The sequence below is a fragment of the Equus przewalskii genome, chromosome 11 (genome assembly GCF_037783145.1).
Source record: "Equus przewalskii isolate Varuska chromosome 11, EquPr2, whole genome shotgun sequence".
Classification (NCBI taxonomy): domain Eukaryota; kingdom Metazoa; phylum Chordata; class Mammalia; order Perissodactyla; family Equidae; genus Equus; species Equus przewalskii.
In genome coordinates this window covers 1,522,106-1,544,006 of record NC_091841.1, presented here as the reverse complement: position 1 = coordinate 1,544,006, position 21,901 = coordinate 1,522,106, and the positions used below count along the sequence as shown (strand labels likewise).

Genomic DNA, 21,901 nt, shown 5'->3' with positions numbered 1-21,901 from the left:
CAGCACATACTACAATAATAAAAATAAAGATAATAGCAATAGTGTACTCTTATAACAACCCTGAGGGATATACATTACTACTATTCTTGTTTTACAGATGAGGAAACTGAGGCACAGAGAGACCAATTCTCTTGCCTAAAGTGATGAATTAGTAAGAAGTAGAGGTGAGGTTTGAATTCAGTTCTGCCCAACTGGTATCATATATCTGTCAAAACTGTATACCATATGAGCAACTTTTCATATTCTGTGTGCATATTAGGTCCTCAATAAATGTTTCTGAAATTAATGAAATAATCAAATTCAAAAGTTTCATAAATGAAAAACAGAACGGAAAAGAACTCTTTAGGATGGTTCCAAAGGGTTAAATGGAGCAAGGGACATGGAAACCAGATGAGCTAAACCCCCAGATTCTGCATTCCCACCCAGCCTCCTGCTGTGATCCCAGGCAAGTCCTTTTGTCCCCAGGGTTTATTCACCCAGCTCATGTTACCTTGTTACTTAGACCTGCCTTGAGACTTTTTCCCAAGATGAACCAAACAGTGACTGCAGGATATTTGGTGATAAAAGTTAGCAGTTTTTCTCTTGGTGATTACATTAAACTCCATTCAACCGTCCTTTCTGAGGGTATGGTGCTGGCTGCTAAGGAGAATACCAATACCAAGCAGGCACCGGGCGTGTCCTGTGGCAGTTTGTAACAAGGAACCACAGACATCAGTTCAGCGGAGACACAGATCTTTCCTGTGCTTGCTGCATCAGCGCAGGGACTAATCCCTATTTCATGGGATAGAGATTCCTATATAATTTTGAATATACCTTCAGTAGAAGGGTTGGAAAAATCTTTTTGACTGGCTAAACATGAGGTGTTCTAATACCATTGTACCTGCAAAGCTATGAAGAACCTATCTCAGAGAAGATTTGAAAATATTTGCCAAAGTAGTGTTGGATTAAGTAAACATAAAGGTAGTGTCTGTTTAGGAACGTGTCTTTGAAGGGGTCTAGGGAACATCATGCCTGTCCTGGAAGCAGGGACAATTGTGATGTGTGATAGCATCATCCCAAAAGCTGCTGCCGTGAAGTCTGCATGATCACCAGAGCACCTGGGACAAGGGAACTCCCCAGGGACAGCTGGCTCTGGATGGCAGTCCTCAGCCTCCCAGCCCTGCTGTACCAGCAACAAGTCTTGAGGATGCAATCTTCAAAAGGAGATGGGTGGATGTGTCATCACTGAATCCCTGAGAACTATAACCCCAGCAAGATCTCAACTGCACAACATATACAAATAGATATCATACATAACATGAACACCTATGTGCGTGTACTCACACCACATTGGTAAGAAAAAACAGAATTCTGGTACATGTAATTTGAACTTTTCTTCTCTATACTTTTCTGTAATTTTTTGAATTTTCTATAATGAGCATGAATTACTTTTAACATTAGATAAAAAGTTGTTTACCATATTAAAATATATAGCCACAGAAAGGGCAATTTCCTTCTGAGAGTAGCTTCTGAGAAATATTCTCTTATTTATAAGATTTTTAAAGCCTATAGATTAAAAGAGGCACCCAGTGTATTTGTTTCATTTAATACCTGGCCAGCAGCTCACAGCTTAAACATGTTGGAAAGCTGACAACAGTTCCTTATTAAAAAGGACTAGAAAGTTATCACTTATGATTGGAAAATGTTGTCATAGAGTTGGGCAGTACAGATCAATATCTCCTACGTGTCTTGCTTTCTGTGTGGTTGACAGTCTTCTCTCTCCCTCTCTCTTTCTTTCTCTCTCTCTCTCTCTCTCTCTCTCTCTCTCTCTCTCTCTCGTAGCCCTGCAGATGGGGGAAGGAGGGGCCAGGAAGGACCTGAAGCTCCTCAGCACGTGTTTCAGTAACAGCCCACGAAGGAGAGCAGATACAGGAATGATTGCTTGAACAAAAGTGCCCCAACCAGAAGCTATTAGAAGCTGTCAGATCCTGAGGGTATGTCATTGGGAAGGGCTTTTGATATTAAGCTGGCCTGAGGTCCCAAAGTTTTATCCCACTGATATTATGTACCAAGGGGTGTGTTAGCAAAAAAGAATTTTAGTCATTGTCTGGGTAAGGTCATGATTAGCTTAAGTGACAATTACTGACAGTAAAAGGTAACCAGGAAAGCACCAATTATAATTAAAACAGAGTTATTGAAGCTCAGATTTTTTAAGTCAACTTGGAAGCTATCCAGCCTAAATCTTTTATTTACAATGAATAAAGGGCAAAGAAAGCCCAAGGAAGTTACATTTTAGCTGAGGTCATGCAACTGCTTTTTTGCAGAGCTGACCGTGGTGTCCAGATTTTGAATATTCTGGTCTCTCAGCCGCACAACACTATCTCCCATCCCCAAGTTAATATTTCTTATAAAGAAATTGACATCATAGGTACAATTTTTAATGATTTTTCTGTAGACATTTATTTATAACCAACAGTCTCCACTTTACTTTTTAAAAAACCTATACTTCTGTGGGGAAAAGAGCAATGGAAACTTAATGGCTATAATCCGAATTTCACATAATTGATAATTCTCTATAGTTTATGTGGACTAAGGTACTCAACATCATTTAGAAGCAGAACCCTCAATTCATCAAGTTTCGTTTCTACTGATTCATGAAAAACCCACTTGAATTTCAGATTTACAAACTGTTAACATCATCATCATAGACAACTTTGACGCTGGAGTTCAGAGTTTGGGAAGAAGAGTGAGTGTTTTATTTGGCATGAGATGAAGAGAGTTGAGGAGGAGAGGTTAGTCGTTTTCTCTGGCAGGAATTGAGAGGGACTGTCCTTTTCCAGAGTCCAATGGCGACCAACTGAATTATCTCCTGTGTTTTAGGGTCTCATCTGAGGGGAATTCCGAGGGTTCTCAATGTCTTCAGTCTTACCCTTGCTGAGATTAGCACTGATATAACCGTTCATTGACCAAACTGGGGAAGGAGATGGAGGCAGCAGTGCGTGCATGTGTGCACGTGTGTGTGCACGAGCATGTGCATGTATGTGTGTAGGGGGTAGGGATGGTGACTTCAGGTTTGTCTTCTTCTTCCGGTCATGCCCCTTCTCTTTGGCATTACTGTGGTTACATGCCAAACCATCTTTGGCAATTTTTCTTTCATTGTTTTGGTGGAGTGGGAACAGAAAAAGTCGTTTCCTATTGGTTTGGCTCTGAAAACCTGAACAGTCCTGGTAGAAGCTTGGTACAGTTCTTGAAATCCTGGATACCAAAGTAACTACTTAACACCTTTGCTATTCCCTTGTGGTTCCTAATGAGGTTTGGAAGAGGGAAGGAGGGGAGGAAGAGGAGCCTGATGGGAAGAGCCCGGGCTGCCTGGCTAGTCTCACACCTCTCGGTTATATGAAACTGCACGCCTCCTTTGCAACCATGTGGTATGTCGGTTGCCTTCACTTTTCTACTTGTTTGGACTCAAAGGTATTTCTAGAACATCTTATGATGGGCAAAACAAGTATAGCTATTATTATAACTCGATGTAGCAAGAAAATCTCCTTCCTTACCAACCAGCAAGGAGTTCATGTATAGTTTTCCAGGCTCAAGAGTACCTTCCATATTTCTCTTCCTGTCTACTGGAGCACAGAAGTCTAGTTCTGTCAATAACATATGAAGTCAAGCCCCATGGGTGGGGGTTTCTGGGGGACTAGGATATTCTTAGATCCAAGAATCACAGAATATTAGTCTTGAAAGGGACCCAACAGCTGACTGACTAGAATGGGAAAAGGTCAAATGAGGCCACTGGTGGTGAAGAGTCCTCTTAAGGTCTCATGATTTTTCAAGGCAAACCAAAGCTTTAGCTGGACTCTCCAAGCTTCTGACTTGATGCTGTAATGACCACAACATATAGATCTGGGGAAAATACTAATACCTTTGATGTAAAAACTCAAGATACTTTCCCGACACTCCTGGGTTAACCAGAACCCTGTGCTGCTGTCCAGACTTGCTTGTTAGTCAATGACCGTGAGGCATGGACGCAAATCAGGGCAACTCAGGTGAACCAGTTTAACCTGAAGATATTAAAAAATCATTCTATTGAAGTAGAGAAAAATCAAATGATTAAGCCTCCACCACAAGTTCTAACATGTCCTGCTTATCTGTGTTCTCCCTTCTTGAAAATGTCCTATCTTCAAAGGCAGGCTTCTCTTGATTGAGAGCTACTCAGAGCCAGTTGGATTAATTGGCTGTTAGGAAAAGCTCCTGTGGTGAAAGTCTTGGGGCTGAGTTGTGATTACCAGGGAAAGCTCTCCCAGCAGGCCACTCAAGAGATTAGGCATGTGGATAAAGGCTAGATGGGAAACTCTTGTTCTCCCTCTGTCTCCTAATGGGCTAGTGCAAGTGTAGACAGGAGCAGATCTTTGATTGCAGTGTCCCCAGCAGCTAGCACAGCAGGCTCCCGATAAACTTGTTGAGGGAATGAATAAATCACTGATTTCACCACACTATATACATATAACTATTAGGCAAAGAGCAATAGAGGTAAGGAGACAGAACAAATTTAAAGGGAGATGATCTCTTTTGGCCCAGAATGGAGATAAACTGAAAAGGCCTATTTATGGAATAAGCAATGGTTCTGGTCGCTTGTTGAGAAATTCAAGTGAGCTTCTCTCCAAACCAGTTCCTCAGACTTCCTAAGTGGCCCCTCTGAGCCTGGTGTCTTTATCCGTAAAGGGAGGTTGATACGGCACCTACATCACAGGGTTGCTGTAAGGGCGAAGTGAGGGATCCTATGGAAGGCACTAAGAATATCTTGGGTTTGTAGTAAATACTAACTAAACTTCATTATAAAAACTTTCTGTCCTAACACCCTTGTCTGTCAAATAGTGAAAGGAATAGTTCCTCCCTCATAGTTTTAATGTGAAGTAGTGATAACAGAAGCTAATATCTGAGTGCCTCCTATAGGCTATTCAAGCACTTTGCATTTATTACTCATCCCTTATAACAACCTGATGAGCTTGGTACTGTTATTATCCGCATATTGCAGATGAGAAAACTGAGGTTCAGATGGGATAGGCACCGCCCAAGGTCACACAGCTAGTAAATAGTGGAGCCAGGATAGGAACCCAAGAAATTAATTCAAGAGCATTAACCACAGGGTTGTGCTGCCTCTCACGGATACAGATGAATCATTTAGCACAGTGTCTGGCATGTATTACATGCTGATTTATTATAAATCAACATATATGTTGCTCTGTAGACGCTCATGGATATAGCTACTTTTTGTATTTAGTTCGCTGAATGAATTATTTGCTCATTTATATTTTTAATTGTGACTGTGGTGGCATCAGGAAATACTATCTCTATTGTCCCTGTAGCTTTGGACAGAAAGCACTGGCTTTGCAAAGAAACGCCCCGTCTTGATCATCACGGCAGAACCACACCACACACGCTTTAACCCATAGGAACTCAATTTGGCAAAATGCTAAAATATTGTGAGACATTTAAAAGCAAATTTTCCACACGTAATTTTTATTAAGCACTCTAAGTTGCTGAATGCATTATAAATTTATACATAAATATTAATTTACAAAGTTGTAAGCACAAAACCAAGGACACAGTACTTTTGGGGGATTGGAAGGTATTTTCAAGGGGAATTTTGAATACATGTGACTTTCGCCTTATGTACTTACTACCTACGGAACCTAACTTCTGTGCAAGGTGAATGTCCCCTGGATCCACACATGCATAATATCAGTCACAAGTGGTAGTGAACGAGAGAGTGGGAGAGCCAGTAGCAACCCTTCCCACTACAGTCACATACTGCATAATGACGTTTCTGTCAACGACTGACCACATACATGACGGTGCTCCCATAGGATCAGTACCATCTAGCCTAGGTGTGCAGTAGGCTATACTGTCTAGGTTTGTGCGAGCGTACTCTGTGATGTTCGCACAACGATGAAATCACCTAACAACGTATTTGTCAGAATGTATCCCTTTCGTTAAGTGACTCATGACTGTATTAATAATAGCAAATAGTCAATAATTATTTAGATCCCTACTATGTGCCCGGAGCCATGTTAAGCACTGAACATGGACAGTCTCATTTAATGCTCACAAAAATCCTCTAAGGTAGATACAGTGGAGATCACCCTTCTTTTACAGATGTGGAAAGTGAGGCACAGAGGTCATGACAGGGACCATATTTGAAGCCTGTTAGACAGCAAGTGCATCATGACCCTTCCTTTCATCATGACCCTTCAAGGTAGATTATTATTCTCTTTTACAGGCAAGGAAATAGAAGCTCATGGGGCTAGGTAACTTGCCCAAGGTCACATAGCTGGTAAGCGACTGGGGCTGAATTGGAGCCTGAAGTCTGTACTGGTTGCATGATTCAGCCCTCCCTTTGGGGAGGAAGATGCGTTCCCATCTGCTTTCAGTTATCCAGCGAACGCAGTGAGGCATGGGCTCTCCCAGCAGCAATGAGGATAATCTGATCTCCCTCTGGTCGTCTTCTTGCCTATCTCTTGGTTTGTGCCACATGGGGATTTTATGAAGGTCATCGTAAAGCTTACAAATTGCTTTGACCTTCTTGAAACCAGACACAAAGTAAACTCCTGGCTGACCACGGCTTCGGCCCCAGCACAAGACCTGGAAGTTACTACACAGTGAAGAGGTGGCTTCTTTCACTCTGTTCTTCTAGGTGGGCTTGCATTCTGATCAAAAGCCCCTGAGGCAGACAGAGAAATGGGAAACAGTCTTTTCTTTCTCAACAGAAGGCTTTATCAACTTGTTGCAAAAGCTAGAACCTGAGAGGCCTCCTCCTTCTCTGCCCCTTTGTTCAGTCCATCAACAAAAGTCCCCCACCTCTAGAGCATCCACATCTTCCATCTAGTGTCATCCTCTAATTCAAGACATCACCATGTCTCACCTGGAGGGCAGCTCACTTCTCCTGGTTTGCCTGGGACTTTCCAGGCTCTAGGAACGCAAGCTCCATCCCAGGGCACCCCTCAGTTGCGGGCAAACCCAGGTGGTTGATCTCTCCACTGACCTGGTCTTCTGCAAGTAGGCTCCTAACAGGTCTCCCAGTTCCCAGAGTGACTTGCCTCTAATTCTTTCTCCACGCAGAAGCCCATGGCAATTCCTTAACATCCTACATTATTGTGTCATCCCCCCAGCCCCCTTAACACCCTCCCTTCTGAAGAAGATTCAGACTCCTTACCTTGGCTTGCAAGGTACTGCATGATATGGCCCTTTGCTGTTTCTCCAACTTCAACTCATTTCCTGTCCCTCCTCCTTCACTGTGCTGTTGTGGTCAGTTCCTCCCCTGTTCCAGGCTCTTCTCCTCCCCAGCACCTTTGCCCTTGCTGTCCTCTTTGCCTGGAACGTCCTTCCTCCAACTCTGTGTATGTTTGCAATTTGTAATCATGTAGACGTGCGATTATTTGGTTAACGTGTTCTTCTGAGAATTGAAGGACCTAGACACCCTGGTTCCTCACTCAATCCCTGATGCCCAGCACTGCGGCCTACACCTAATACAGTCACATGAACTAGTTATGAAATGAATCAATGAATGAGCGAAAGAAGAGATGGGTGAATATGGGTTTTCTAACGGGATATGCTACTGAGATTCCATGATACGAAAGGCCGGGTTGCCAGGACACAATGAGCAAGGTCCATGAGGCTGGACAGGGGGCAGAGGCCAGAACATGAAGAGCTTCACAGGCCATGCCAAGGAGCTGGGACATTGTGCCAAGGCCAGTGGGGAACTTGTGGGGGGTTTTGAGACATGGAGTGACATAATCCTAGGTACATTTTGAAAAACTGAGGGTTGGAGAGGTGGGTAGGGGCCCACTTGGAAAGCAGTCCCTTCAACCCTGGGCAGCTGCAGGAATTAAGGTGTGTGTTTGCAATGGGGCACGTAGAGTCAACTGGGTATTATTGTTCCCTTGGTTAATTTTCTGGAAACAATCAGCCAATTATGAATCAAAGCCTTCCGGAGCTCTGGCCCATAACTAATTGTATTTTTAAAATGTGTTTAATCACAAATCAGAGATTATGTAAAAGGCCTAATTGACGTCGCGATTGGCTTCCCATGGGAGCAAGGCAGTGGTGCCCTTTGTCCAAGGTTGAATTTCACCCTGTGCAGCACCAGGCTCACTCAGGGGGCTGCGGCTTCTACCCTCTCCAAGTTCCTTGTGGCCAGAGGTCCTTCCATGGAAGGGGAGTGGGAAAGTAGGTGAAGGGGGTACTGAGCGTTTTCAACTACAGTAAACATGGACAAGGTGCAGTGCCGCCAAAGAAACAGCACTGGGTTAGAAACAAAGAAGCCCCGGTCACGACGCCAGAGTTGGGATCCAATAGCTCAGTATTCCAAGAAACCAGTTGAAATTGTTGAAAAGCTATGCAGTCTTGAACAGGTGGCATGAATTCTCTGAAACTTTTTCCTCATCTGTAAAAATGAGAGGGCTGTTCTGTGACCTCCAATTGTGAGTCATTTCTCTCTTCTTTGCATTATTTTTTTTACCTGTACAGTAAGTTACCACTCTTTTTACATATAACCTTCTGTGATATACGGTTGTACAGCTGTCTCTGTCCCCTGGTGGGAGCTCCTTAGAGGCAGGCACTGTATTTTTTCTCATGTTTGAAGCCCTCCATAGTTCTTAGCACAATGTCTTTGACATAGTAAGTGCCCAAGAATAAATATTCTTTGAATCTAATTCAGGGTTCATTTCATCTCCAGAGCGCTATGATTATATGAATTCTAGCCCAAGGGTCTGTTATCTGGAAGGATAAGGCTCACAGCACTGTGTTTCCTGGGCATCCGGGAAGTCCTCAACTCCAGAAGTACCAGCTGGCTGTGGTTTCCATCTGAGGTCGAGGATCTTCTTCCAGGAAGATTTGGTTTGGGTCTGCCCCTTCTCTCTCAGCTAGGCTGAACCAAGAACCTCTACTCTGGACCTCTAGAGCATAATTTTCATGCCTTTATTATCACAGTAATCATGTTATATTAAATTTATATTTATGTACCTGTCTCTTTCGTGAGGCTGTAGCTGCAGTGGGATACAGGGCTTGGCACATGTAAGAATCCAATGTAGATAATTATGGGCACTTCTCACTCCCCTACTACTTGCGTACAGGCCTGAGGGAAAATTTATGGCAGCAACCGAAGTCGCCCCGTGATCCTGCAGGACACTCAAGCAGGACACGCAAGTAGGACACCATCTTCCTTCTTTTCCGTCTTCCATCTCCATCTGCTTGTCCCACCAGCGTTTCAGAATCAGTATCTCCTCACACAGAACCCATGCCTTCCCTCTGCAGGCTGCTCCTCACTTTGTTAGAGGCACTGCCACTGAAACCTTACACCGTTTTCAACATTTACTTTTGAAAATGGCCCCCTGCCTCCAAGTAGCTGCCAAGACACTGCGTCCACCCCTACAATGTCTTTCATCTGTCCTGTTTTCTCTCCTCCAACTGCCTTCATCTAGGTCCATTATTTACTTTTAATACTTTATTATGGAAAATCCCAAACATACAAAATAAACAGAATAGTGTAATGAACCTCCGTGTACCTATCATTCCGCTTCTACAGTTACCGATGTTATGCCATCCTCCAACCGCTGCTCAATTATCGTTATTATTTTACGGTTCTTTTCTAAGTAAGATAAAATTTACACAGCCCAAATCTTTGTTGTACAGATTGGACAAGTGGAAACATCCATTGAACTCATGCTTCTCTTATAATCTAGAACATTTTTATCTCCCAAGTTCTTTGTGTCCTTGCCTAATCTCTCCCCTCCCTGAAGACAACCACTGTTATGATTTTTTAAATCTTAGATTAGTCTGGCTGTTCTAGAAGTTCATATAAATGGGCTCGTACAGTCTGTACTCATTTGTGGCTGGCTTTTTCACTCAGGGTAACATCTGTGTGATTCCTCCGAGTTGTTTCATTCATCAGTAGTTTAACATTTTTTAATATTGCTGAGTAGTGTTCCATTGTATGAATAAACCACAACTTGTTTATCCATTCTCCTATTAACAGACACTTATTTGCACTGTTTCTATTTGGGGCTGTTATGAATAAGACTACCGTGAACATTTTTGTACAGCCTTTTTATGGAGCTATGTTTTCATTTCTATTTGGTACATCCTAGGTGTAAAATTTCTGGGTCACTATGTTAGTTTTTGTCTGGATGGCTTCAGTATTCTCCTAGCTGCCATGCCTGCCACCTGGTGTCAGCCCCCAAATCTGGGCCCCAGCCCATATTCCTTTTCCTAAAGCAGAATGCTATCCCTGTAAAAAGTCTACTCGGGAAGCTCATTGAGGCCCGGCATTCGAGAGCCCCAACAACTTGACCTCAACTTTCTTCCCCCATGTTTATTTCCTGAGTCTCCTTTGATGCTCTCTGGGAGTTATTGACTTAGTCTCTTTGCTCGTAGGCTCTTGTAGGACTGTTGCTTAGAGTGTACCCTCTTACTGGACTTTGTAGCCTGTGGCTGTGCCTGGCTCACAGTGGGACTCAAAAATGCTCACCGAATGTAGTCAATGTTGCAGCACGTGGAGCTCATACTTCATACCTCTGCTCGTACCTGCAGATCCAAGAATGTGCCTATGATGTCACTGATGCTCTCATTCCAGCTTCGCAGAAGGTAGGAGATATGCCAGGTGAGGTTCTCTGGATGCTAAGATTTTGTGATTCTGGGAATTTTACCAAATCCACTGGGTCTAGAAATCCTGCATGGCTCATGCCACTGATCTACCAGTGACAGGGGCCGAGAGGCATAATGGAAAAAGCACAGCAACAAGAGCCAGCCGTCCCAAGTTCTAGTCTTACTTCCACCACTCACTGTGTATTCTTGAGGAGGTCATCATCTGAGCCTCCATTGCCCTTTTCGGGACCCTGGGATGGGCCATGAGGAGTGACTTTGATGATCACTAAAGTCAAACTTAAAACCACCCAGTGAGATTGAATTTCAGAAAATAGTCACTGCGGTCTGCTGTCTCTTTTTGTTGGCAGGCCTTTTTGCCCTTTTGTATTCTCCTCCGGTGCATTCAGTGCTCACTGAGTACAACCCAACATTATTCCTTGCCCCAAACCATCAGTGCCAGCAGCCAGAGCACAGATGGAACACCCAGTTCCTGCCAGCAGGACCTCGCCCGACAGTGGTAAGATTTAGTCTCCAGCAACATATTTGCCTAAAGCAGAGCCATCTGCCTGAGAATGCACCATCGGTACAGGGCAGTCCACAAGTTGGAGAATACCCCCCGAGACCTGACAGGGACAAAACTGGCAAGAGCAGCCTGCAATTTTGCACCAAGGAAATAAAATCTCTATCCCCGTCTCAGAGAGATGAATCACTTTCTAGCTCTATGACTTAACTTTTCTTTGCCTCTATTTGCTCATCTACGTGGGAATGATAAAATGTCTATCGCAAAGGTTTTTCAAAAAAAAAAAATCAAAGATGTAGAACACTTAGAATTATATCTGACACACAGGAAAAGCTCAATAAATGTTAGATAATCTCATTATCGTCTTTAATACCATTGGTAACATTTTAGAGGACACAGACAGCCTTGAGGGGTGTGGACGAGAAAGCTCATTTCTTTGAGTCTCCTGTCCCTTAGGTCCCACCCATGAGTGTCCTCCGTGGGTAACAGCAGAAGTGGGCGATGGACTCCTCATGCCATCTTGGGAAGAAGGAAAGTGAATTGGCAGACCCTTGGGAGGGCAGAAGCCTAACACCATGTATGTGCCCTTCACGATAAGTGAAGAAAGGAGTGAAGAGAAGAACAGAGTGGCCACAAACAAAGCTGGAATTGTTTGAGAAACGGACCCTTTTGAGGAGCCTTCAAAGCCACCCTTTCACAAAGCCTGGCAGGAATACCGCCTAGAGCCTGGGTGACAGCCAAGCATGGCCTTAATTTATTATTGCTAAACTGTTTGTTGTCTTTATTTGCCAAGACTTACTAATTGAACTTTTGTTAGTCTGGCTGCCCTTCCAGAGAACTGGAGCTATTGTCATCTGCTCCTTGAGTCCTTCCATGGAATGTGCCAAAAACTCAACCCAAACCTCCCCTGTATGGGCTGCCTTTTTCCTTCAGGCATGTTGTTTTGATTTTCAGTCCCAACTCACAGTAGGTGTTTGGACTGAACAAGAATGAAGTTCACTGACCCAAGGGGAAGATTCCTGTTGGGAGGCCAGACACGTCCCCAGAAAGGCCTGTGTAGAGGCTCCCTTCCTTGATTTTCCCATCATGCCTCAGTGAGAGGCCCCCCTCCTTCTCAGCCACTGCCACACTGGGAAGGGAAGCTCTGGACCAATGGTTCTCAAAATGTGGTCCCAGGAGCAGCATCAGCCTACCCTGGGGGCTTGTTAGAAATGCACGTTCTTGGGCCCTACTCCCAAGCTACCAAATGAGCAACCTGTGCTTTAACAAGCCTTCCGAGTGATTCTGATGCACACCAAAGTTTGAAACCAGAGCCGCAGGCTAAGATTTCTCAACCTCAGCACTGTTGACAATTTGGGCCAGAGGATTCTTTGCAGTGGGGGCTGTCTAGTGTATTGTAGGATGTTTAGCGGCATCCCTGGCCTCTACCTATCAGATGCCAGTAGCTTCTCACCTCATCCAATGTGACAACCAAAAATGTCTCTAGCCATCGCCAAATGTCCCAGGGTGAGAAAAGAAAAATCACCCCTGATTGAGATGATACCGCAAACTGCTTCTTGCTTCTCTGGGCTGGGGCAATCTCTATCCCGTATTGACAGCTGGCACACTGCCTGGGAGCCTCCTGAGCACACAACAATGATGCCCAGAAAGACACAACCACCGAACAGCAGAGCTCGGTTTTCAATCTTGAGCCATCTCTCCTTTAAATCCACTCCCAGGCAAGAGCACCTGACCTTGACTTTAAGAGCCAGTTCTCTTGCTCAGCTTGCTTGGTACATTTAAGGCAAAACAAAACAAAGAACCTTCAGAGTCTGAGCTCTTCCCATCCTCTTATTTGTTTGTCATCCCAGGGCAGAAGAAACAGAGGGCCTCGGTTCCGAGGTTCAGTGACACACCCACCCTGCAGAGGGACACCAGTGCTGCATCTGCTCATCTTCCCTCCCACCTTCGAAAGGGAAGATTTCCTTGTGCGTTTCCAGTGAGCATTTCCCACTGCTCATCTACTGAGTTTCCATCATTGCGTTCTTGGTGTTGTTGCATTTGTGACTTACATTTGAAGGATATCCAAACCAGGAAACTTGCTATTAAGCTTTATTTCCACCCGGGTCATTTCAGGACCTTGACAATCTTTCCACTTGAGGAGGGTGGACTTGGCAAAGATCGGCTTGAACTGACCCAGCCAAACCTAACGGCAATCGCTCGCAGAAATGCCAGCTAAAGGTCACAATTCATTTGCTCTTTTGGTTGGACTCTATTAAGCGCCTGCTCCGTACCAGTACCGTGCTAGATCCTCAGGACGTGGAGAGAGAAACAGCACCTCTGCCTGGGGGGAGCTCATCGTCAGTCAAAGGTAGAAGCCATTTCAAACAGAACGCAGAGTCCTCGAGAGGAGAGCATCCCGGGAGCATCCATCACCGCTGAATCCTCAGTGTCTGGCACATAATAGGGGCTTAAATATTTGTTGAATGAATCTTAGAGGGGGACCATTGTACACAGACTGGGAAGATTGGAAAAAGAGTCTAGCCAAAGAAAGTACTACTTAGGTTTTCAAAAGAAAAGCAAGAGGGAGCCATGCAGAGGAGTGGGACAGGTATTTCAGATAGAGAACGTGGCAGGTGCAAGGACAGCAGGTGGGACTTTAAGAAGGTCTGAATGAATTGTCTGAAGAAGTGATTTTCTGGTTGTCTATTGCTGTATAACCAACTACTCCAAAACTTAGTGGCTTACCCCAATCACTTTGTGTAAACTGTAATTTTGTGAGTAAGGAATGTGGAAGAGCTTGCCGGCTGGTTCATCTCTCACTCACTTGGCATCAGCTTGGGTAACTGGGGCTGATGGCCCCCTTCCATGATGACTTTTTCATCAACATCTCTGGTGTCTTGCATTCCTTGGCTTCTCTCCCTCTCCACATGGTCTCATTATTCAGAGCCATTCCATGTGGTCTGGGCTTCCCAAGACGCGGCAGACTTAGGGTAGTTGGGCCTCTTACATGGCAGCCAGCTTCCTCAGAGCAAGTATTCCAAGAGACCCAAGTGGAAGCTGCAAAGGTTCTTACGATCCAGCTTTGGAAGTTCCAGAACATGCTTTTGCTGTACTCTAATGATCAAGTAAGTCTTTGGCCAGCCCAGATCCACGGGAAGGGGAGAAATAGCCCCTTCCCTTAACGGGGGGAATGGTTTGCATACAGAGGGAGGGAAGAAATTTGATAGGAGCCATCTTGGAGAAAAGCTCCTTCAGTGGGTTCTAGGGGTTGAAGAAGTTGGGACTACAGAATCGAGACTGAAGGACTTGAGCAAGCTGAGGAGTGAGCAATCGACCCTGAATTCTGTGAGAAGCCATGGAAGGTTTAAGCAGCGGCATGGAGTTAAGGTAGTGGTGTGATTGGGTTCATTTTAGAATTATCCACCTCAGACAGCTACGGAGAGCAGGGTGAAGCAGGACGCAGCTGGAGGCGGGAGGCAAGCTGTGAGATCTCTGTAGTCTCAAACAGCAACAGTGATTTTGGGGTGAAGCCTGGGAGATGAGCAGGGTGTCATACAGCAAGAACATGAGGAAAACTCATGTTCTCTGAGGGCTTCTGACACCTTTCTCCACACAACCACAAACTACTCCCTCCACAGTGAGAGAAGAAAGGCTTCGTTTCCCATTCCAGGAACCTAAAGGGGAGTCAATGGCAGCTGGCAACTGAGCTTGCCCTCAGAGGCTTAATGGTCACACGGTTTCAGGTTTGTGAGGAGCTGCCCCTGAGGAAAACAAACAGGACTGGTGTGAAGCCCATTAGAGCAGGCCTGCAGAACAAAGGCCCCATTTGGCAGCTGTTGCTCAGAGCTGAGAGAAAGAAACAAAAGAGTTTGTTGAGCAAACAGGAAAGGAGCCTAATTGATGCAATTAAGGTGAAATTAAATAAAGGAAGGTTTTAGCCCGAAGTTCATGGAAAATTTTTCACAGGGTTGTCACTGGAATAGTCATATGGGGCTTTTAAATAAAGAGAAGTACAGGGTGTGAGAAATTGGCCCACGTGACCCTGAGGAGCGGACCAAGTCAAGGGCGGCCACGTGGAGGCCACGCGTGCAATGGTTCTGCCTTGGCTCCCAGATTTTGGGGTGAGCGCAGCAGGTGGGGGTCTGGGTAGGACCCGGGACGGATGGGGCAAGGAGCCGCAAGGGCAGCAATGCAACAAGCCCAGGATCTCGTGGTTGCCCCATCTCTCTGTTTTGGTGATGACAGCGCTATCTGCGATAACCTTGTCCATTGCACGCTTCTCGTTTACCATCTGTCGTCCCCACGTGAACACACATGAACACACGTGCACACATTCTGTGGAATTCTCCGTCTCCTTGGAACTTAGCTTTGGAGATGTCTCTCTGAAACCCAGAAGCAAATGCCCATCCCTGCTGCAGTCTCTGGAGCACTGCCCTGACACCTCTGAACTGCCCCACGGGAAAATGATGCCTGAAATCAATGAACAAGTACGTCAATTTAGCAAACAATTCCATAGTACTTAACAATGCCGGTACAGTTCCAAGCGTTTTGCAAACATGAGCCTAATCTTCATAATGACCCTATGAGGTGAGATATTCTTCTCTTCATTCTATAGATGAGGAGCACAGAGAAGTCAAAGAGCTTGTCTGAGCCAGCATGTGGGGGCCAGGATAGAACCCAGCATGTGGACTCCAGCAGCCACACTCCTTACCCCTACACTAGGCCCGGTTGACTTGTAATAAAGGGACAGCCAAGGGTGCTGGATGAGCAAGTCCACTGGGTGCAGCAGGTGCGATCTGAGTCCCTGGGGTGCTTCCTGCACTGCCCCACTCACACCAGCACTGGTTGTTAAAAACAAGGCTCATCCTCCTGCCTTGGCCATGGATAAGAGGAGACCCATGTAGAAAGACCGAGAGCATGTACCGATCAGCTGATGCATGGACACTGACTAGAAAGGGGGCCTTTCAGAGGGAAGGCTGCATGCATTGTAAGAAAGTCCCAGCCTTTTAAGAGTAAATGCCTACAAGTTGAAAAGTCTGATAAGAGGAAAATTAGGGGCTTAAAAAAACAGGTAAAGCGTATATGGGTAAAAAGACACAAACTCAGAGTTAAAAACAACTTTAGAAATAATTATTGTTTAATTTCCTCATTCACAAATGATGAAAGTGACGCCTAGATCAAGAGTTGTTACAGTTTATTAAAAGTGTTCTTGGGGCTGGCCCTGTGGCCCAGTGGTTAAGTTCAGCATGCTCTGCTTCAATGGCCCAGGTTCAGTTCCCGGGTACAGACCTACACCTTTGTTGGTGGCCATGCTGTGGTGGCAACTCACGTACAAAATAGAGGAAGACTGGCACAGATATTAGCTCAGGGCGAATCTTCCTCAGCAAAAAAAACCCCCAAAACTTGCTCATTCAAAATGCCCAAGGTACTTGTTAAAAATGCAAATACTGGATATTACTCTTAAACCCCTACCAGAGATCACAAATCAGTAAACAGCTGATTCACGAATTCTGGGGTGAAGCTCAGGAATCTGTCTTTTATTGACAGATTTACAGACAGGAGTCAGTCTCTAGGTGACTCTGATGCAGGTGGCCCAGGGATCACACGGAAATCCACCTAGAAATGCCGCCACCTGGAGAGGAAGGCCTTTGTTCAAGCTGCCATCTTCTCAGCGGCAGGGCCCTCCAACCTTGCGCCAGAGTCTGTTTGTATTCTAAGTTTTCCTCTAAATACTTTTTACAGATCCAAAGCCACTTCAGTGACTTAGGATCATCATGTATATTATGTATAACCTCGTTAGCATAACATCGTTTAATTCTTTTTTCCATGTTCACTGTTTTAAAGTAAGCTCAGAACACAAGCTGTTGACCTTCAAGGAAACGTTACGATTGGCAGCAAAGATAAGACAGAAATCATGAACACACATGTCAAAGACTTGTGCTTTGACCTGCCTGTTTGCTCACAGAATTAATCTGATAGGGAAAACATCTATTTTCAGAAGTAGGGCAAAGGGAAATAATAGCCCCAAACTCAAGTATTATAATTTGTTCCATTTAGAACTTTTTTGAATCATTTTTATTTTTAACAACTTTACTGAGGTTTAATTTACGCACTATAAAATTCATTTGTTGTAAGCAGCTGTTCCAACGAGTTTTAGTAAATGTATACAATTGTGTGCCAAATCCAGTTTAAAATCAGCCAAAAGTTCTCTTCACTCACTTGCATTCAATCCTTGCTCCCATCCTCGCTGCGGGCAGCCACTGATTTTTCTGTCCCTCTCAGTTTTCTTTTTCTAGAAACATCCTATTAATGGAATCATACAATACGTAGTCTTTTGTATCTGGCTTCTTTCACTTAGTGTAATATTTTGAGGTGCATCCGTGTCATTGCATCTCTCATATCTTTCTATTGCCGAGTAGTATTCCTCTGTGTGGATACTTTACATTTTGTTTTCTCAATCACCAGTGGATGGGCATTGAAATGTTTTCAGTTTTTGGCTGTTACAAAAAGTGCTACTTGATCTCACTTATGTGAAACCTAAAAAAGTCAAATACATAGAAGCAGAGAGTGGAATGGTGGCTGCCAGGGGGTGGGGAGGTGGGGAATGGAGAGATGTTGGTCAAAGCCTTCAAAGTTGCAGTTCTGTACAAGGAATAAGTCAAGGGGTCTAAGGTGCAGCATGCTGACCATAGTTAAGACTACTGTATTGAATACTGGAAATGTGATGAGAGTAGATTTCAGGTGCTCTCATCACACACAAAAAAGTGATTAGCTATTTGAGGAGACGATGTGCTAATTAGCTTGACTATAGTAAACATTCCACTATGTATATGTACATCAAATCATCATACTGTATACCTTAAATATATACAATTTTTATTAAGAAAAGAAAAATACTGCTATAAACATCCATGTGCAAGTCTTTTTGCAGATTTTTTTTTCATTTTTCTTGGGTTGATTCCTGGGAGTGGGCACGTGGTGAGTGTATGTTTAATTTGTTTAAGAAATTGCTAAACTGTTTCCCACAGTGACTGAACAATTTTGCATTGTCACCGGTCATGCAGGAGAGTTTCAGTTGCTCCATTTCCTCATCAGCACTTGGTACTGTTAGTCTTTTAAAATTTTTATCATTCTAGTCAGCGTACAGCGACATCTCCTTGTGATGTTGTTTTTGCCTAATGACGTTACGATGCTCAGCATCTTTTCTTGTGCTTATTGTAGTCCACATATCTTCTTTGGTAAGTGTCTATTTCAAATCCATTGGCCATTTTCGGGGGGGGGGCTGTTTGTCCTTTTATTATTGAGTGTCAAAGTTCTTTATATATCCTGGATACATCTCCGTCATAAGACACATCATTTGCAAAATTTTCCACCAGTCTGTGACTTGTATTCTCATTTTCTTAATGATGCTTTTTGAAATGCAAAAGTTTTTAATTTTGGTGAAGTTCCAGTTCGTAACTGTTTTTCTCTTATAGATTATGGTTTTGATGTCATATTCGTAGATTTGCCCAACCCAAGGTCCCAAAGATCTTTTCCTATGTTTTCTTCTAGAAATTTTATACTTTTAGCTCTGAAGTTTAGATCTATGACCCATTTTTAATTAATGTTTTATGTGTAGAGTGAGGCAGAGTCTAAGTTCATTTTTTGCATATGGATGTCCAAGTATTCCAGTTCCATTTTTTGAAAAGACTGTCTTTCCCTTCATTGAATTAGCTTGGTATCTTTTTTTGAAAATCAATGGAACATAAATATGTGGGTTTCTTTCTGGCCTCTCTTCTGCCCCATTGCTGTAGGTGTCCACCCTTAAACCACACTGTCTGGATTGCTGTAGGCTTATGGCAAGTCTTGAAGTCAAGTGGTACAAAGCCCCCAACTTAGTCCTCCTTTTTCAAAATTCTTTTGCTATTCTATATTCTTTGCATTTTCATATTAATTTTAGACCAGCTCAATTTATACAAACATGCCTGCGATTGTTTTGTAGGATTTTGTGTTGAACTCGTAAGTTAATTTTATGAGAATTACTGTTTTAACAATACTGAGTTCTCCAGTCTATGAAAAGGTTATGGTTTTCCATTTATTTAGATCTCTAATTTCTCTCAGCAATATTTTGTTGGTTTGAGTACCTTTCGCTGTTTATGTTCAATTATTCCTAAGTATTTTTATTCTTTTTGATGCTACTATGAATTAAATTATTTTCTTAATCTTATTTTGGGTTTATTGCTAGCATTTAGATTTAGTATTTCTTCTTGAGTCAGTTTTGGTCATTTATGTCTTTCTAGGAATTTGTCCATATCTTTTAAGTTGTTCAATTTATTGGCATAAAGTGCTTTATAATATTTCTTATAATATTTTAATTTCTGTAGGTTTTGTAGTGATTTTATTCCCGATCTTAATACTTTATGTCTTCCCCCACCCTTTATTCTTTGGTGGGGAAGATTTGCTCTGAGCTAACATCTGTTGCCATTTTCCTCTTTTTTTTTTTTTGAGGAAGATTAGCCCTGAGCTAACATCTGCCACCAATCCTCCTCTTTTAGCTGAGGAAGCCGGGCCCTGAGCTAACATCCATGCCCATCTTCCTCTATTTTATATGTGGGATGCCTGCCACAGCATGGCTTGACAAACGGTGCCATGTCCACACCCGGGATCTGAACCGGCAAACTCCAGGCCGCCAAAGTAGAATGTGTGAACATAGCTGCTGCACCACTGGGCCGGCCCTTCTTTTTTTTTTTTTTTGAGGAAGATTAGCCCTGAGCTAACATCCACCACCAATCCTCTTTTTGCTGAGGAAGATTGGCCCTGAGCTAACATCTGTGCCTATCATCTTCTATTTTATATGTGGGACACCTGCCACTGCATGGCTTGATAAGCAACACACAGACCCACACCCAGGATCCAAACTGGCAAATCCTGGGGTGCTGAAGTGGAGCATGCGAATTTAACTGCTACTCCACCAGGCCGGCCCCAATCTTCTTTTTTTGCCTGAAGAAGATTGGCCCTGAGTTAACATCTGTGCTAGTCTTCCTCTACTTTGTATGTGGGTCACCACCACAGCGTGGCTTGACAAGTGGTGTAGGTCTGCTCCCAAGATCCAAACCTGCAAACCCAGGCTGCCAAAGCGGAATGCGCTGGATGTCACCACTACACTGTGGGGCCAGCCCCTCCTTTTTTTTCTTGGTAAACCTAGCATGAGGTTTATTAATTTTGTTGATCTTTACAAAAAATCAACTCTTGGTGTGATTGATTTTTTCTGTGGCTTCTATTTCATTGATTTCCACTCTGATCTTTGTTTTTTTTCTTCCTTTATTTACTGTGAGTTTTATTTACTCTCCTTCCTTTGTTTCTTTGGGTAGAAGCTTAGATTATTGATTTTTAATCTTTTTTTAAATATAAACAATTGATGCTACAAACCTTCCTCTCAGCGCTGCTTAGCTACATACCATAAATTTTGCTGTGTTGTGTTTTCACTTTTTTTCAGTTCAAGGTATTTTCTAATTTCCATTGTCATTTCTTCTAATACCATGGGATATTTATAAATGTGTTAATTTTCAACTATTTAGAAGTTTCCAATATTGTTTTCTGTTGTTGATTTTTAATTTAGTTTCATTATGGTCAGAAAACACACATGTGATGATTTCAATTCTTTTACATTTATTGAGACTTTTTTGTGGTCTAGAATATGGTCCATCATGGAGAACGTTCCATGGGTGCTTAAAAAGAATGTGTACTCTGATGCTATCGGATGGAGTGTTCTATAAATATGTGTATGTTGGGGTGGAGGGTAGGGGAATAAAACGGTGACAAGATATAATTCTTGCCCTTTAAAAGTTTAAATCTTGCAGAACCATGGTTCTCAACTCCGGGCAATTTTGTCCCCCAGGGGACATTTGGCAATGTCTGAGGACAACTCTGATTGTTACAAGTTGGGGCATGTGCTACTGGCATCTTGTGGGTAAGTCCAGGAATCCTGCTGAACATCCTACAATGCACAGGACAGCCCCTACAACAAAGAATTAGCTGGTCCAAAATATCAGTAGTGCCAAGGTTTCGAACCTCTCTTGTAGAGGACATAAAGGGTACTTAGTTACAATTCAACCTTTCAGACAGTAATTTTTGTGGGAATTACTGGACTGTGGCCGAAATTAATCCACTCTTTAGCAGTGACCACGTCTCTCGCATGTTTCTTTGTGTGTCTTTCCCACTAGACTGTGAACCTCATGAGTGTTGGGAGCTGCCCGAATCTTTATGGTGGTTAAAAACAGAGGATCTGGAGTCAGATAGACTTGGATTTCAATCCTACTTCTACACTCATTGGATGAGTGACTTTGGGCTAGTCATTTGACCTCTCCACACTTTAATTTTCTCAGTTGTATAACGTGAGTGATGTACCTAATTAATCATGGAAGGCACTTGACACGATCCTGGCACATACAGTCATTATTTTATTATTGTTATGATCTCCAGAACCTAGCCCAGTGCCCTGCAAATATGTGCAAATAAATGAATGAGTAATTGAGTCATCTGCTCTCATGTTCCTTACCTCCACATTGGGGTAATCCTCACTGGATTAAGGCCCAGTCCACTGGATTAAAGTCCTCACTGGACTGTCCTTTCTTATCCCTGGACCAATGCTTAGTTTCCACAGGAGATGTCATCTATGCCCACAGGAGATGGACAGGAGCCCAAACAGGACAAACAAGCACAGGACAAAGAAAGGCTGACCTCAGTTCCACTTTTAAGACTCCTACCAGCCTGATATGAAATGGTCATGCTGGGAGGCAGTGA

General features: G+C 43.5%; 2 long non-coding RNA genes across 2 annotated transcripts; both read left to right on the top strand.

Moving 5' to 3' along the window:
* Positions 1–1,821: 1,821 nt before the first annotated feature.
* Positions 1,822–11,714, top strand: LOC139074307 (uncharacterized). Its single transcript, XR_011523809.1, has 3 exons — positions 1,822–1,973; positions 10,564–10,633; positions 11,594–11,714. It is a non-coding gene; the product is annotated as an uncharacterized lncRNA (long non-coding RNA).
* A 658-nt stretch (positions 11,715–12,372) lies between these two features.
* Positions 12,373–21,636, top strand: LOC139074308 (uncharacterized). The gene is made up of 2 exons (XR_011523810.1): positions 12,373–14,244; positions 21,322–21,636. It is a non-coding gene; the product is annotated as an uncharacterized lncRNA (long non-coding RNA).
* The last annotated feature ends 265 nt before the right edge of the window (positions 21,637–21,901 follow it).